This window comes from Schistocerca gregaria, chromosome 2, assembly GCF_023897955.1.
Source record: "Schistocerca gregaria isolate iqSchGreg1 chromosome 2, iqSchGreg1.2, whole genome shotgun sequence".
Lineage (NCBI taxonomy): Eukaryota > Metazoa > Arthropoda > Insecta > Orthoptera > Acrididae > Schistocerca > Schistocerca gregaria.
In genome coordinates this window covers 775905150-775921244 of record NC_064921.1, presented here as the reverse complement: position 1 = coordinate 775921244, position 16095 = coordinate 775905150, and positions in this window count along the sequence as shown.

Sequence of the window (16095 nt, the reverse complement as noted above, 5' to 3'; positions counted from 1 at the left end):
GGCGAGCTGGATGGCTGCTGCGCCGGCCGCTGCCGCCCTGACGCTGCTTAAACACCGACAATGTAATGAAAGCACGCGATGCCGCATTTTTGAGCGCATAAGGCTTCACTCAGAACTGCAGAAGTCTCATCTGTTACACCCCCTTTTTGCGTAATACTAGTGTCGATCGTTAATTAAAACTCATGGTGTTCACATTTGCCACTTGAAGTAAAAATCTGAAACGCGATGATTTTTCTATTTTATACACTCCTGGAAATGGAAAAAAGAACACATTTACACCGGTGTGTCAGACCCACCATACTTGCTCCGGACACTGCGAGAGGGCTGTACAAGCAATGATCACACGCACGGCACAGCGGACACACCAGGAACCGCGGTGTTGGCCGTCGAATGGCGCTAGCTGCGCAGCATTTGTGCACCGCCGCCGTCAGTGTCAGTCAGTTTGCCGTGGCATACGGAGCTTCATCGCAGTCTTTAACACTGGTAGCATGCCGCGACAGCGTGGACGTGAACCGTATGTGCAGTTGACGGACTTTGAGCGAAGGCGTATAGTGGGCATGCGGGAGGCCGGGTGGACATACCGCCGAATTGCTCAACACGTGGGGCGTGAGGTCTCCACAGTACATCGATGTTGTCGCCAGTGGTCGGCGGAAGGTGCACGTGCCCGTTGACCTGGGACCGAACCGCAGCGACGCACGGATGCACGCCAAGACCGTAGGAGCCTACGCAATGCCGTAGGGGACAGCACCGCCACTTTCCAGCATATTAGGGACACTGTTGCTCCTGGGGTATCGGCGAGGACCATTCGCAACCGTCTCCATGAAGCTGGGCTACGGTCCCGCACACCGTTAGGCCGTCTTCCGCTCACGCCCCAACATCGTGCAGCCAGCCTCCAGTGGTGTCGCGACAGGCGTGAATGGAGGGACGAATGGAGACGTGTCGTCTTCAGCGATGAGAGTCGCTTCTGCCTTGGTGCCAATGATGGTCGTATGCGTGTTTGGCGCCGTGCAGGTGAGCGCCACAATCAGGACTGCATACGACCGAGGCACACAGGGCCAACACCCGGCATCATGGTATGGGGAGCGATCTCCTACACTGGCCGTACACCTCTGGTGATCGTCGAGGGGACACTGAATAGTGCACGGTATATCCAAACCGTCATCGAACCCATCGTTCTACCATTCCTAGACCGGCAATGTACGTCCACATGTATCCCGTGCCACCCAACGTGCTCTAGAAGGTGTAAGTCAACTACCCTGGGCAGCAAGATCTTCGGATCTGTCCCCCATTGAGCATGTTTGGGACTGGATGAAGCGTCGTCTCACGCGGTGTGCACGTCCAGCACGAACGCTGGTCCAACTGAGGCGCCAGGTGGAAATGGCATGGCAAGCCGTTCCACAGGACTACATCCAGCATCTCTACGATCGTTTCCATGGGAGAATAGCAGCCTACATTCCTGCGAAAGGTGGATATACACTGTACTAGTGCCGACATTGTGCATGTTCTGTTGCCTGTGTCTATGTGCCTGTGGTTCTGTCAGTGTGATCATGTGATGTATCTGACCCCAGGAATGTGTCAATAAAGTTTCCCCTTCCTGGGACAATGAATTCACGGTGTTCTTATTTCAATTTCCAGGAGTGTAGTTATTGAGAAGCCATATCAGCCACTGTAATTTACGACAGGTTAGATAAGTAATTAAAGATAATTGAGGGTCACTGTAGACCATTTTGATAGTTTTCTCTTCTGTGAAACTTAAATTAAACATAGATTACAGATGTGATATGGCATAGGTCATCCTTCGATCCATTGTAGAACTTGAAAACCCATTCAGGGAATATTCGTTCACATTTTTTTTAATGCAGTTGGTTTTTATCATCATGTATTAAAACGTTTCCGTTTATCAATAGTGCAATTTATAAATTATGTTTTGTGAGCAGAATAAAATTTCCAATGGTAAACTTAACTGCTTTTTCGACGTTATTTTACCAGCTAACTAAAAATAGGAAAGCCTGGAACCCTTTCCACTAAATTTAGTTAGTATTAAGATTCTTTTACAGGGAGTGCAGTGGAGCTGACGCTGAAATCATTTAGTATTTGGTTATATAATCGCTAGTCTCACTGAACTCTTCTGAATTCTACATGTCATGTGTGGTCTGGCGTCTCCTTACCAGCAACAGGTCCCAGGTTCAAACTAGTTAATTCCCTAAAAAACACGCTCAGAGCGTCGTTGCGCGAAAGTGGTAGGGAGACACGATATAGTACAAACAGACACCACCATGAATGTTTAGAACTTGTTTGGTGATGCATTGATCAAGCGTCTTAAGCGATCTATCCTTAGTTATTTTATTGTAATAAAATCAAGACTGTGTCTTCAATCAAAGTCCGATTAACGTTTACAGAATAAGTTCTTTCGTACGAACATTAACTACTTACACAGTCACTAGCCGCGAATATTCCATTAACCGATACTGACCATTTGGCCTGAAGCTAATTTTCATTCAGACTATTAAAGTTAATGAATATGATTTAACCTGAACTAAAAATAATCAGTATTCACAATAATTTTAATTACAAATGACAATAGCACACTCCTCTTTTTTATCATATTTGGATTGAATACCTCTGCTTGAGGCTTTATGATATCTTACAAATTGGAAAATTGATCAGTTTACACGAAAGGAACCACTTCAAGTGTCGATCACTGATCAAGACCTAAATGTAATTTCGTTGAGTTTCCTGTCCATACAAATTTTGTCATCATGCAACTATAACTTTTATTCTTTTTCATGTTTCATATATGTGCCAACTAGAAAACTTGAAGTCAAGAAAGGAAATAAATAATCAATATATATAAAAGGAAAGATAAAAAATAAAAAATTCATAAAACAGTCCAAATAAAATATTATGATACCAATATTTTGAGAATGATCTAAAATACACCATTGCACATAGTATAAGGATATCATTGTCTATCCCTCTCAGCATTTGCTATAAAATTATGTCAATTGGGTAGATACTTCACGGTCCATTATCTGTCAATTAATTATAATATTCATGAAATTAACATCAAAAAGATGGCTGACTTTGCACATGATGTGAGCAGTATGGAATAGCGCTACTACATGGTTTTCTCAGATTGGTGATCTCCTGTTGAAAATTTATGCTTGCAGTCTTGGTTTCCTGTTAAAACGGACATACAAACTTCATTAAAACAATATCAGCCATCTGTAGGTATAAATATTGAATCTACAGAAGATAGTGATAACAAATCTCATGACAATGGTAATGAACTTGCTGATCTGTCAACTGATAATGCGGAACCTTCAACTGGCGAAGCAGAATCAGAAGATGAGTGTCAGGAGTTCATTCCACAAACTATAATCCATTCATCATAAGAATAAACCTGATGTAAACAAACACAAACGCGATGATTGGTCAGAAGCCATAGCACACATACACTGGTGTGGTTACGCACTTGGAAGTAGGTCCTACTTACACTACTGGGCATTAAAATTGCTACACCAAGACGAAATGCAGATGATGAAAGGGTATTCATTGGACAAATATACTAGAACTGAAATGTGATTACATTTTCATGCAGTTTGGGTGCATTGATCCTGAAAATCAGTACCCAGAACAACAATAATAACGGCCCTGATACGCCTGGTCATTGAGTCAAACAGAGCTTGGATAACGTGTACAGGTACAGCTGCCCATGCAGCTTCAACACGATACCACAGTTCATCAACAGTAGTGACTGGCATATTGTGACGAGCCAGTTGCTCGGCCACCATTGACCAGACGTTTTCAGTTGGTGAGAGATCTGGAGAATGGTCTGGCCAGGGCAGCAGCCGAAAATTTTCTGTATCCAGAAAGTCCCTTACAGGACTTGCAACATGCAGTCGTGCATTATCCTGCTGATTTGTAGGGTTTCGCAGGGATCGAATGAAGGGTAGAGCCACGGGTCTTAACACATCTTAAATGTAACGTTCACTGTTGAAAGTGCCGTCAATGCGAACAAGAAGTGACTGAGATGTGTAACGAATGGCGCCCCATACCATCACTTCGGGTGGTACGCCAGTATGGCGATGACGAATAGACGCTTCCAATGTACGTTCACCACGATGACGCCAAACACGGATGCGACCACCATGATGCTGTAAACAGAACCTGGATTCATCCGAAAAAAAGGTTTGCCATTCTTGCACCCAGGTTCGTCGTTGAGTACACCATCGCAGGCGCTCCTGTATGTGATGCAGTGTCAAGGGTAACCGCAGCCATGCTCTCCGAGCTGATAGTCCATGCTGCTGCAAACGTCGTCTAACTGTTCGTGCAGATGGCTATTGTCTTGCAGACGTCCCCATCTGTTGACTCAGGGATCGAGACGTGGCTGCACGATCCGTTACAGCCATGCGGATGAGATGCCTGTCATCTCGACTGCTAGTGATACCAGGCAGTTGGGCTCCAGCAAGGCGTCCCGTATTACTGTCCTGAACCCACCGATTCCATATTCTGCTAACAGTCATTGGATCTCGGCCAACGCGAGCAGCAATGTCGCGATACGATAAATCGCAATCGTGATAGGCTACAATCCGACCTTTATCAAAGTCGGAAACGTGATGGTACGCATTTTTACTCCTTCCACGAGGCATCACAACAACGTTTCACCAGGCAACGCCGGTCAATTGCTGTTTGTGTATGAGAAATCGGTTGGAAACTTTCCTCATCTCAGCAAGTTGTAGGTGTCGCCACCGGCGCCAACGTTGTGTGAATGCTCTGAAAAGCTTATCATTTGCATATCACAACATCTTCTTTCTGTCGGTTAAATTTCGCGTCTGTAGCACGTCATTTTCGTGGTGTAGCAATTTTAACGGTAAGATCTTCAAATGTATTAAAATCCATGAGCGTTTTTCTTACTCACGCTTTAGCTATGTAGCTTTTATTTCAAAACTCGTGTACAGTCACAGCCTCTGCAGCGTTGTGCTCTGATTGTCGCGCTGTTAATGCGCAGTACGAAAATGGCTGTGGCTGCTTTCTGTTCTGTGATGAAACATGAGCGTGGAACACGGTTAAAAAGACCCGAGAAATAATCTGTTCTTAATGTTTTTCACTAATTTGCGGAGATAATCGCCTTTGAAGTTTTCCCAGCGATGTATATACTACAGTTGATAAAGTAACTTAGATGAAACGGATTGCGCAGTGGGTAGCGTAATGAAATGTAAACTTAATGCGGTTATTCGTGCGCTGGTTCAAAACTCCGCAGCATTACTTCTTTTTCGTTAAATTTGAAATACCTATATCTCGCAATTATAAAACTCATCATCAATTTTATGAATAGTGCACGTCTGCTTGTTTCGAGTTATATATTGAACTCGAAATTCCTGCATTCAGTTCAAATAAAAATTCTTAATTATCGATGTTTTATAGAAGACTGTTCATAAAAATTGTTTAAATTAAGAAAACATAACAATTTAATTTTTAAGGCAAAAATGAAAAACCAAATCCTTATTATTTGGACTATATCCATCGTTTTATACCACAGAGGTAGATAAGCTTCGTAGAAACATGAAAGACAATTATTTTCACAGCGCCGAACACATCATACAAATGCTACATTTTTACATTTGATATCGTACCATTACAATATGAACCCAACAGAACTGATCTGGAGCCAAGCTGTGGTATTTGGCCCGAGAAGTAACAAGACTGTTAAGCTGCCAGACGTACTGGAACTAACGCACGCAGCTTTTTCACACGTCACTGCCGACCGCTGGTGGGATACAGAACGGTTCGTCATAAAAGAAGACGAGAAAATGCGGTGTCTGGCTGGCTTCGTGGATTCTGTTGTTGGTAGGCTCGTTATCAACGTAGCAGGTCACACTTCCAGAACCGAAATGTGTTCCTCGGATTCGGATGAGGAAGGAGCTAAGAGATTATCAGACAGCTGACTGTAAGTAATACCTTCAATGGCTCCAACATTTAGGTGTCCGTCCTCGGTCGCTGTGTAATTAATTTTAGGTTGTTTTATTACTTCTAAATGTAAATTGAAAATTATGTACTACTGTAGAATGTTATGACCAATAAATGGGGGAAAAAAGTGATCAGCGCGACTGCGTCCGCGTCCGCGTTCGATTCCCGGCTGGGTTGGAGATTTTTCTCCTCTTAGGGACTGGGTGTTGTGTTGTCCTAGTCATCATCATTTCATCCCAATCGAGGCGCAAGTAGCCGAAGTGGCGTCACATCGACAGGCCCTAGTCACACGACATTTACATTTTTAATACTTAGCTATACGGTGAAATCCTTCAGTACTCTCTTACGTTACTTTGTGCAGAAAAATTACCCTGTGGTTAAGTCAGGAATTTTCATCGTTCCTGTTTTTCATTACAATAGCACGTTAGCTAAAATCAATAACGTGTTTTGATTTTCGTCTAGTCGTCTAAGGAGCGTATTGTGGGAGATTTGCAGTGTATTATCTCATTCTGCTTAAAAATCAAATGACATTCGAAGCTGTGTTACTCCTCCGCTCGTCTCTTTTTAAGTCTGAACTGCAGCTGGTCGCGTTCTGCAAGCTAGCTATATCAGCTGACCGGCCATTGCTGTCGAAGTTAAACGCGCAGGTAAAGCTGTTGCCCCGTATTATCGCTAAGTCAGTGTGCGCGGAACGCTCAGCACGAAACGTACCCCTAGCTTGGCTACAGTCCCGTGTGAAATGGAAATCCAATTAGGTTCCAGCAAACGTGGAAGAACACACAGTGCAATGTTTACATCAGTTTTATTCTTGTGTTGAACGGATTATAGCCACACTGTAAACCCGTTCGTGGAATTGTGTAGATAATCAGAAGCAATGATGAATATACATTTCGATTCCTTACGTTAAAGCAGGATGCCTTTCAGTCCATCAGGATGCTCTAAGATAAGAAATCTCCAAATTAAAAGATGCTTACCAAGATATTGCTGTGTGATATAAAAAAATTAACAGATGTTATGGATTCAATACAGTCAGAACAATCCGACCTAAAATAAACTGTTCAACAGTTAACTGAGAGAGTAAACAGCTTAGCTGCTGAACGAGAGGTAAAATTGAAAGAAAAAAAATGGTTCAAATGGCTCTGAGCACGATGGGACTTAACATCTGAGGTCATCAGTCCCCTAGACTTAGAACTACTTAACCCTAACTAGCCTAAGGACATTACACACATCCATGCCTGTGGCAGGATTCGAACCTGCGACTGTAGCAGCAGTGCGGTTCCAGACTGAATCCCCTAGAACCGCTTGGTCACAGAGACCGGCAACTGAAAGAAAAGCTTGATGCATAAAACTGGAATTTTTCTTATGCAATTACGAAACGGATATCTGAGAAAAACGCACAAATTAATGAAAAGCTGGACTCTGAGTTAAATTTTTTTATACAACAGTTTAGTGCTGGAGTGTAAATGGAACAAGATGATTCAAGGTAACTGGTTAAATGTGAGTTATGTCGAAATTAAAACTACAGAAGCCCCCACCCCCAATAGGCGTATCAAAGTTGTGAAAGGTGGCTACACTGAGTCACAGCGCCAGAAATTGCGCCAAAGCTTATTATTCCGCCGCCTCTACTGGTGCAGTAGTAGTTCAGAGGATGTCGACGGTAGTAGTAGTTGAGAGAATGTCGAGTTCAGTTGTTCTGTTGGGCGAGAGAGTAGATGCTGTTCGGTTGGTGTAATGTATAGATGGAAGATGTTGCAATTATCACAGTGTATTTTTCGTTTATATATATTGAGGTAAAAAAAGTATTACAGATTTATTTAATGACAATGCTTCTTGGTCACAGGCACAATCAACAAGGCATCTGGCTCGTGTTCATGTATTAGATTTGTAATTCTGGTTTCTATGTGCAATTATAGTATTTTTGATTTTTCAATTAGTTCATTGTAAATGGTGTTTAAAATATCTTGTCGTATTGAGGAAGAACCGAGCCAGATACATGTACGTTGAGTCACACTACCACACACAGAACAGTTACACTTGTGCTTTGTTGTTTCGTAGCTTTTATAGTTGCAGGGGACTTAATTAATCAATCGTGTTAATGGAAATTCCTTGTCATTTCTTAATTTTTATTTTATGCAGTCAGATTGCGTGCTAATACTAGTCAGGGCCAACCAGTTACACATCTACTAAAATTATTGCATTTATTTCTTTTTAATTAAGCCCCCATGCACGTGGCGACCGCTGCTTCGGATCGTCCCTTGGAATTCTTCTGATAGTAAAAATAGTAGACAGTAATATTATTGTAGTAATTTGTAGTTTAGTGATTTTAGTCTATATTGCACGTGTGCCGGCCGTGGTGGCCGAGCGGTTCTAAGCGCTACAGTCTGGAACCGCGCGACCGCTAAGGGCGCAGGTTCGAATCTTGCCTCGGGCATGGATGTTTGTGATGTCCTTAGGTCAGTTAGGTTTAAGTAGTTCTAAGTTCTAGGGGACTGATGTCCTTAGAAGTTAAGTCCCATAGTGCTCAGAGCCATTTCTTATATTGCACAGATTTTGTAAGTGAACATTTGTAGTTGTCTCGTCATTCTTCTGATGGTATTTTTGTAGAATTTAATTTGATGTGTCGTATACAGGCTTGACAATTGTGTGCAATTGTGAAGGTTTTAATTGTTCGTTAATCGTATTTGTCGGGAAGCAATTCGTGTGAATGGTATTGTTGGTGATTAAGTGTTATATTGTGTGTAATTTTCGTATAGTGACGAGTTTTATATGTTTTGTAAATGATTACGCGATCGATGGAAAAGGCAAGAATAATGGAGAGTCAGAATAACGAAATTGTTAACATAATGAACTCGCCAACACAGAAAAACAGTATGGTGAATAATGGAGTAGAAAACAATTTAATAACCCGGGAAAATAGTCCGGAACCAGTTCAATTTTTTTCACAATAGGAAAGTTTTCAGAATACGAGATTAACGATAGAAGTTTCTGAAATAGTATCGAACACAGATAGCTGTACGGCTATGCCGAAGGAAGTTAGTTTTACGGGAAATGTTGGGGGTGAAAAGAATTTCGAACCAGTTAATATGGAGCAATTGATGAGTGCATTATTAAATTTGGGATCACAAACAGGAACAATTAAGACTGATATGGGAACAATGGAAACGCAGTTAAGATCTGAATTAAAAACAGAGATGGGAACATTGGCAACTTGGTTTGACTCACGAATAGGGACATGTTTTAAAAACATGGAAGGTGAATTAAAGAAAGGAATTAGAGAAGAAGTACAACCGATTTTGAATGCTCACAATGATAGATTAACTTCAATAGGAATTAGACAAAAGGAACAGGGTAGAGAACAGGAAGAAAGAGATCGCGTGACAGTACAAAAATTTTCAGAGTTAAATTTACAATGTGCCCACGATAAAGAAGAAATATTTGAAAGAATCGAGGAAATCGTACCAAATGACAGAATAAATAACCTAACACAACAATATGAACAGTTAACTACTAAATGTGTCAATACTGAAACCCGAGTCGCGACACTTACGGAAGACCTAAATAAACAAAAAGAACAAATAGGTGACTTATCGGAAAGAGTTGAGGAGATTTCAGATAAACTGACTAGTTTAAATGGGAACAGAGAGTCAGATGATACAGCTCCATTGCCATTTGCAGAAACAGAAGAGTACCAGAATATAAATAAACATGTTGAAAATCAGGGAAAATTTAATGAACGCGCTAAAAGGGAATTTGAGACGTTACGAAAGCAAGTTAAACAAACTGAAAGTGAAATCGTAGGAAAAGACAGTAGAAGAAATTGAGAATCACGGATAGCAGCGAGTTTTGAAGAAAATGATTTATTTCATCTACGAGATGCAACAAGAAAGCGCCAGGCGCGCGAATTTGACAATAATCGACATTCGGACTGGGACAGAAGCGGTAGGTCTTTGTCGCCACGAGGCGAAAACTTTGTCTATAAACACTTCTTAACTGTTCGGAAATTTACGATCTTTCGCAATTCTAATAATGACATACACCCATGTTCATGGTTAGATCAATTTATGTACGCACTTCCGCCAAATTGGCCACTAAGTCACAAACTGGAATTTACACTCCTGGAAATGGAAAAAAGAACACATTGACACCGGTGTGTCAGACCCACCATACTTGCTCCAGACACTGCGAGAGGGCTGTACAAGCAATGATCACATGCACGGCACAGCGGACACACCAGGAACCGCGGTGTTGGCCGTCGAATGGCGCTAGCTGCGCAGCATTTGTGCACCGCCGCCGTCAGTGTCAGCCAGTTTGCCGTGGCATACGGAGCTCCATCGCAGTCTTTAACACTGGTAGCATGCCGCGACAGCGTGGACGTGAACTGTATGTGCAGTTGACGGACTTTGAGCGAGGGCGTATAGTGGGCATGCGGGAGGCCGGATGGACGTACCGCCGAATTGCTCAACACGTGGGGCGTGAGGTCTCCACAGTACATCGATGTTGTCGCCAGTGGTCAGCGGAAGGTGCACGTGCCCGTCGACCTGGGACCGGACCGCAGCGACGCACGGATGCTCGCCAAGACCGTAGGATCCTACGCAGTGCCGTAGGGGACCGCACCGCCACTTCCCAACAAATTAGGGACACTGTTGCTCCTGGGGTAGCGGCCAGGACCATTCGCAACCGTCTTCATGAAGCTGGGTTACGGTCCCGCACACCGTTAGGCAGTCTTCCGCTCACGCCCCAACATCGTGCAGCCCGCCTCCAGTGGTGTCGCGACAGGAGTGAATGGAGGGACGAATGGAGACGTGTCGTCTTCAGCGATGAGAGTCGCTTCTGCCTTGGTGCCAATGATGGTCGTATGCGTGTTTGGCGCCGTGCAGGTGAGCGCCACAATCAGGACTGCATACGACCGAGGCACACAGGGCCAACACCCGGCATCATGGTGTGGGGAGCGATCTCCTACACTGGCCGTACATCTCTGGTGATCGTCGAGGGGACACTGAATAGTGCACGGTACATCCAAACCGTCATAGAACCCATCGTTCTACCATTCCTAGACCGGCAAGGGAACTTGCTGTTCCAACAGGACAATGTACGTCCGCATGTATCCCGTGCCACCCAACGTGCTCTACAAGGTGTAAGTCAACTACCCTGGCCAGCAAGATCTCCGGATCTGTCCCCCATTGAGCATGTTTGGGACTGGATGAAGCGTCGTCTCACGCGGTCTGCACGTCCAGTACGAACGCTGGTCCAACTGAGGCGCCAGGTGGAAATGGCATGGCAAGCCGTTCCACAGGACTACATCCAGCATCTCTACGATCGTCTCCATGTGAGAATAGCAGCCTGCATTGCTGCGAAAGGTGGATATACACTGTATAGTGCCGACATTGTGCATGCTCTGTTGCCTGTGTCTATGTGCCTGTGGTTCTGTCAGTGTGATCATGTGATGTATCTGACCCCAGGAATGTGTCAATAAAGTTTCCCCTTCCTGGGACAATGAATTCATGGTGTTCTTATTTCAATTTCCAGTAGTGTATGTGTGGATATTTAGAAAACGAACCGGCGACGCGCGTGCGCGCACTTATTAGAGATTGTAATAATTTAAATGATTTTTATCATGCATTTCTATCGGCATATTGGCCCGAAAACACGGAAGACAGAGTCAAACATAGTCTTATTATGCAGCGTAATTTTAAACAGCCTGAGTTCCCCACTCCGGCAGAATATTTTGAAGATATGATTCGAAAGAATCAATTCCTTTCCAACCCTTATAGCCCGGCTGAATTAATTCGCATTTGTTTAACTAAGCTGCCACAATCGATAAGACACATTGCTTTGGCCGGGAGATGTAAAGACGACATTGAAACTTTTAAAACTTTGCTACAAGAACTTGAGTATGACAACGACAACAGAACTTCTTGTAATTTTTTCAGTAACGGTAATCACAATAGATTTTCAGAGAAAAGGGATAATGATCGGAACGGACGTTATAGCTGTAATTTTGAAAATGGTAGACGAAACAGACAGGACAAAAGATACCAGCCTTATGAGAATAACAGACGTTCTAACAGACATTACACAGACAAGTGTCACGGGGCGAAGGTCACGGTTAAAGCAGGCTCAGACATGGTAATAGGATGTCTCTATAGGCCCCCTGGCTCAGCAGCTGCTGTGGCTGAGCACCTGAAGGATAATTTGGAAAATATTTCGAGTAGATTTCCTCACCATGTTATAGTTCTGGGTGGAGATTTTAATTTGCCGGATATAGACTGGAAGACTCAAACGTTCATAACGGGTAGCAGGGACAAAGAATCCAGCGAAATTTTTTAAAGTGCTTTATCTGAAAACTACCTTGAGCAGTTACACAGAGAACCGACTCGTGGCGATAACATATTAGACCTTCTGGTGACAAACAGACCCGAACTATTTGAAACAGTTAACGCAGAACAGGGAATCAGCCATCATAAAGCGGTTGCTGCATCGATGATTTCAGCCGTAAATAGAAATATTAAAAAAAGGGTAGGAAGATTTTTCTATTTAGCAAAAGTGACAAAAAGCAGATTACAGAGTACCTGACGGCTCAACACAAAAGTTTTGTCTCAAGTACAGATAGTGTTGAGGATCGGTGGACAAAGTTCAAAACCATGGTACAATATGCCTTAGATGAGTATGTGCCAAGCAAGTTCGTAAGAGATGGAAAAAAGCCACCGTGGTACAACAACCGAGTCAGGAAACTGCTGCGGAAGCAAAGGGAACTTCACAGCAAACATAAACATAGCCAAAGCCTTGCAGACAAGCAAAAATTACGCGAAGCGAAATGTAGGGTGAGGAGGGCTATGCGAGAGGCTTTCAATGAATTCGAAAGTAAAGTTCTATGTACTGACTTGGCAGAAAATCCTAAGAAATTTTGGTCTTATGTCAAAGCGGTAGGTGGATCAAAACGAAATGTCCAGATACTCTGTGACCAAAATGGTACTGAAACAGAGGATGACAGACTAAAGGCCGAAATACTAAATGTCTTTTTCCAAAGCTGTTTCACAGAGGAAGACTGCACTGTAGTTCCTTCTCTAGATCGTCGCACAGGTGACAAAATGGTAGATGTCGAAATAGACGACAGAGGGATAGAGAAACAATTAAAACCGCTCAAAAGAGTAAAGGCCGCTGGACCTGATGGGATACCAGTTCGATTTTGCACAGAGTAGGCGAAGGAACTTACCCCCCCCCCCCCCCCCCCCCCTTCTTGCAGCGGTGTACCGTAGGTCTCTAGAAGAGCGTAGCGTTCCAAAGGATTGGAAAAGGGCACAGTTCATCCCCGTTTTCAAGAAGGGACGTCGAACAGATGTGCAGAACTATAGACCTATATCTCTAACGTCGATCAGTTGTAGAATTTTGGAACACGTATTATGATCGAGTATAATGACTTTTCTGGAGACTACAAAGCTACTCTATAGGAATCAGCATGGGTTTCGAAAAAGACGGTCGTGTGAAACCCAGCTCGCGCTATTCGTCCACGAGACTCAGAGGGCCATAGACACGGGTTCACAGGTAGATGCCGTGTTTCTTGACTTCCGCAAGGCGTTCGATACAGTTCCCCGCAGTCGTTTAAGGAACAAAGTAAGAACATATGGACTATCAGACCAATTGTGTGATTGGATTGAAGAGTTCTTAGATAACAGAACCAAACATGTCATTCTCAATGGAGAGAAGTCTTCCGAAGTAAGAGTGATTTCAGGTGTACCGCAGGGGAGTGTCATAGGGCCGTTGCTATTCACAATACACATAAATGACCTTGTGGATGACGTCGGAAGTTCACTGAGGCTTTTTGCAGATGATGCCGTGGTGTATCGAGAGGTTGTAACAATGGAAAATTGTACTGAAATGCAGGAGGGTTTGCAGGGAATGGCAATTGAATCTCAATGTAGACAAGTGTAATGTGCTGCGAATACATACAAAGATAGTTAACTTATCATTTAGCTACAAAATAGGTCAACAACTGGAAGCAATTAATTCCATAAATTATCTGGGAGTACGCATTAGGAGTGATTTAAAATGGAATGACCATATAAAGTTGATCGTCGGTAAAGCAGATGCCAGACTGAGATTCACTGGAAGAATCCTAAGGAAATGCAATCCGAAAACAAAGGAAGTAGGTTATAGTACGCTTGTTCGCCCACTGCTTGAATGCTGCTCAGCAGTGTGGGATCCGTACCAGGTAGGGTTGATGGAGGAGATAGAGAAGATCCAAAGGAGAGCAGCGAGCTTCGGTACAGGATCATTTAGTAATCGCGAAAGCGTTACGGAGATGATAGATAAACTCCAGTGGAAGTCTCTGCAGGAGAGACGCTCGGTAGCTCGGTGCTGGCTTTTGTTAAAGTTTCGAGAACATACCTTCACCGAAGAGTCAAGCAGTATATTGCTCCCTCCTACGTATATCTCGCGAAGAGACCATGAGGATAAAATCAGAGAGATTAGAGCCCACACAGAAGCATACCGACAATCCTTCTTTCCGCGAACAATACGAGATTGGAATAGAAGGGAGAACCGATAGAGGTACTCAGGGTACTCTCCGCCACAAACTGTCAGGTGGCTTGGGGAGTATGGATGTAGATGTAGATGTAGAAGTATAATAACAGAAATTACTCTCCGCCACAAACCGTCAGGTGGCTTGCGGAGTATGGATGTAGATGTAGATGTAGAAGTATAATAACAGAAATTCTTACCGGAAAGGTCAATCATACGGAAACAGTAATCGGTATCATCTAGACAGAAATTATTCATACAATAATAGAAATTCTTACTACAGAAATAACCAGGGTAATAGACCTAACAATAATTTCAGAAGTGACAGTCGAAATTACACAAGGAGTAGTCATGCAGGTAGCCAGGAAAATAGAAATTTTAATCGTAGCAACTGATCCGCGAAATGACTCGAATAATCAAAGATGTGACGCAAACAATCGACAATTACTTGTAGCTTCGGCTTCTGGCAGCAATATAGACGGTTCAGACAGTAATGACACTACAACTTTACACTACGTAAGCTTGGAAGACATGAGAGATATTTTGCCAGACGAAAAGGAAAATAATGTAGACGCATTTTTACATCCTGTTATTGAAGTATGCGTGAGTAAGAGTAAGTTCACTGCGGTTTTAGATTCTGGGAGCCCATTGAATGTTATTAGTGAATTAGTTTTTCGTATATGTGTAAGAACTACTGCTTGTCCTGTGTTACCTGTTTCTAAAACTACAATTCGAGGAGCTATTTCTGGAAAAAGTGTGGAAGTCAAACAACAGACCAACTTAAATTTCATTTGTCAAGGCTAATTTTATTATTGTCCCATTACTCAGTACACAAATTATATTAGGTATGGAGTTTCGTAACCCATATAAGGCAATTTTAAACTTTAAGGAAGGAAGTGTGAACTTGACAGTTGCCGGAATGCCGAGATGTTTGAAATTTTTCGAGTGTGTAACGAAATCTGAATCAGACACAAAATGTTTAAGGTTTCTTACTTTTGATGTTTTCGCTGAGCATTATGACGACAATGTGTTCATTCATGACAACGACAATAGATACAGAGACGCGATGGATGATATGATTAATAGTGAACAATTAATTAATGAAAAGGTTAACAAAGCTGAAGTGACAGATGACGTTGCAAGAGAAGAATTGCACCAAATTTTGACTTCACATGCTACAGTATTCAGTCATCACACAGGAACTATACAAGGCTTACAATATTTATGTAATGTAAAAGAACACACACCATTTCGGGGGAAAACGTACGCTATTCCTTTGGCTTACAGAGAGAAGGTTAAGAGTGAACTTCAGTACATGTTAGATTAAGGCATTATTGAGCCAGCAGCCAATCCTTATACCAGCCCATTACATGTCGTTCTTAAAAAGAATGGGTCAATTCGTTTGGTTCTGGATTCCAGACAGATAAATAACATCATCATTCCTGAAACTGACCATCCACAAAATTTAGATGAATTTCTTCAACATTTCCATGGAATTAAAGTTTTACTCACGATTGATATGCGCGCAAGTTTTTGGCAAATAGAACTCCACCCTGATTGTAGAAAATACACAGCCTTTTTAGCCTTTGGTAACTGTTATCAATTTCG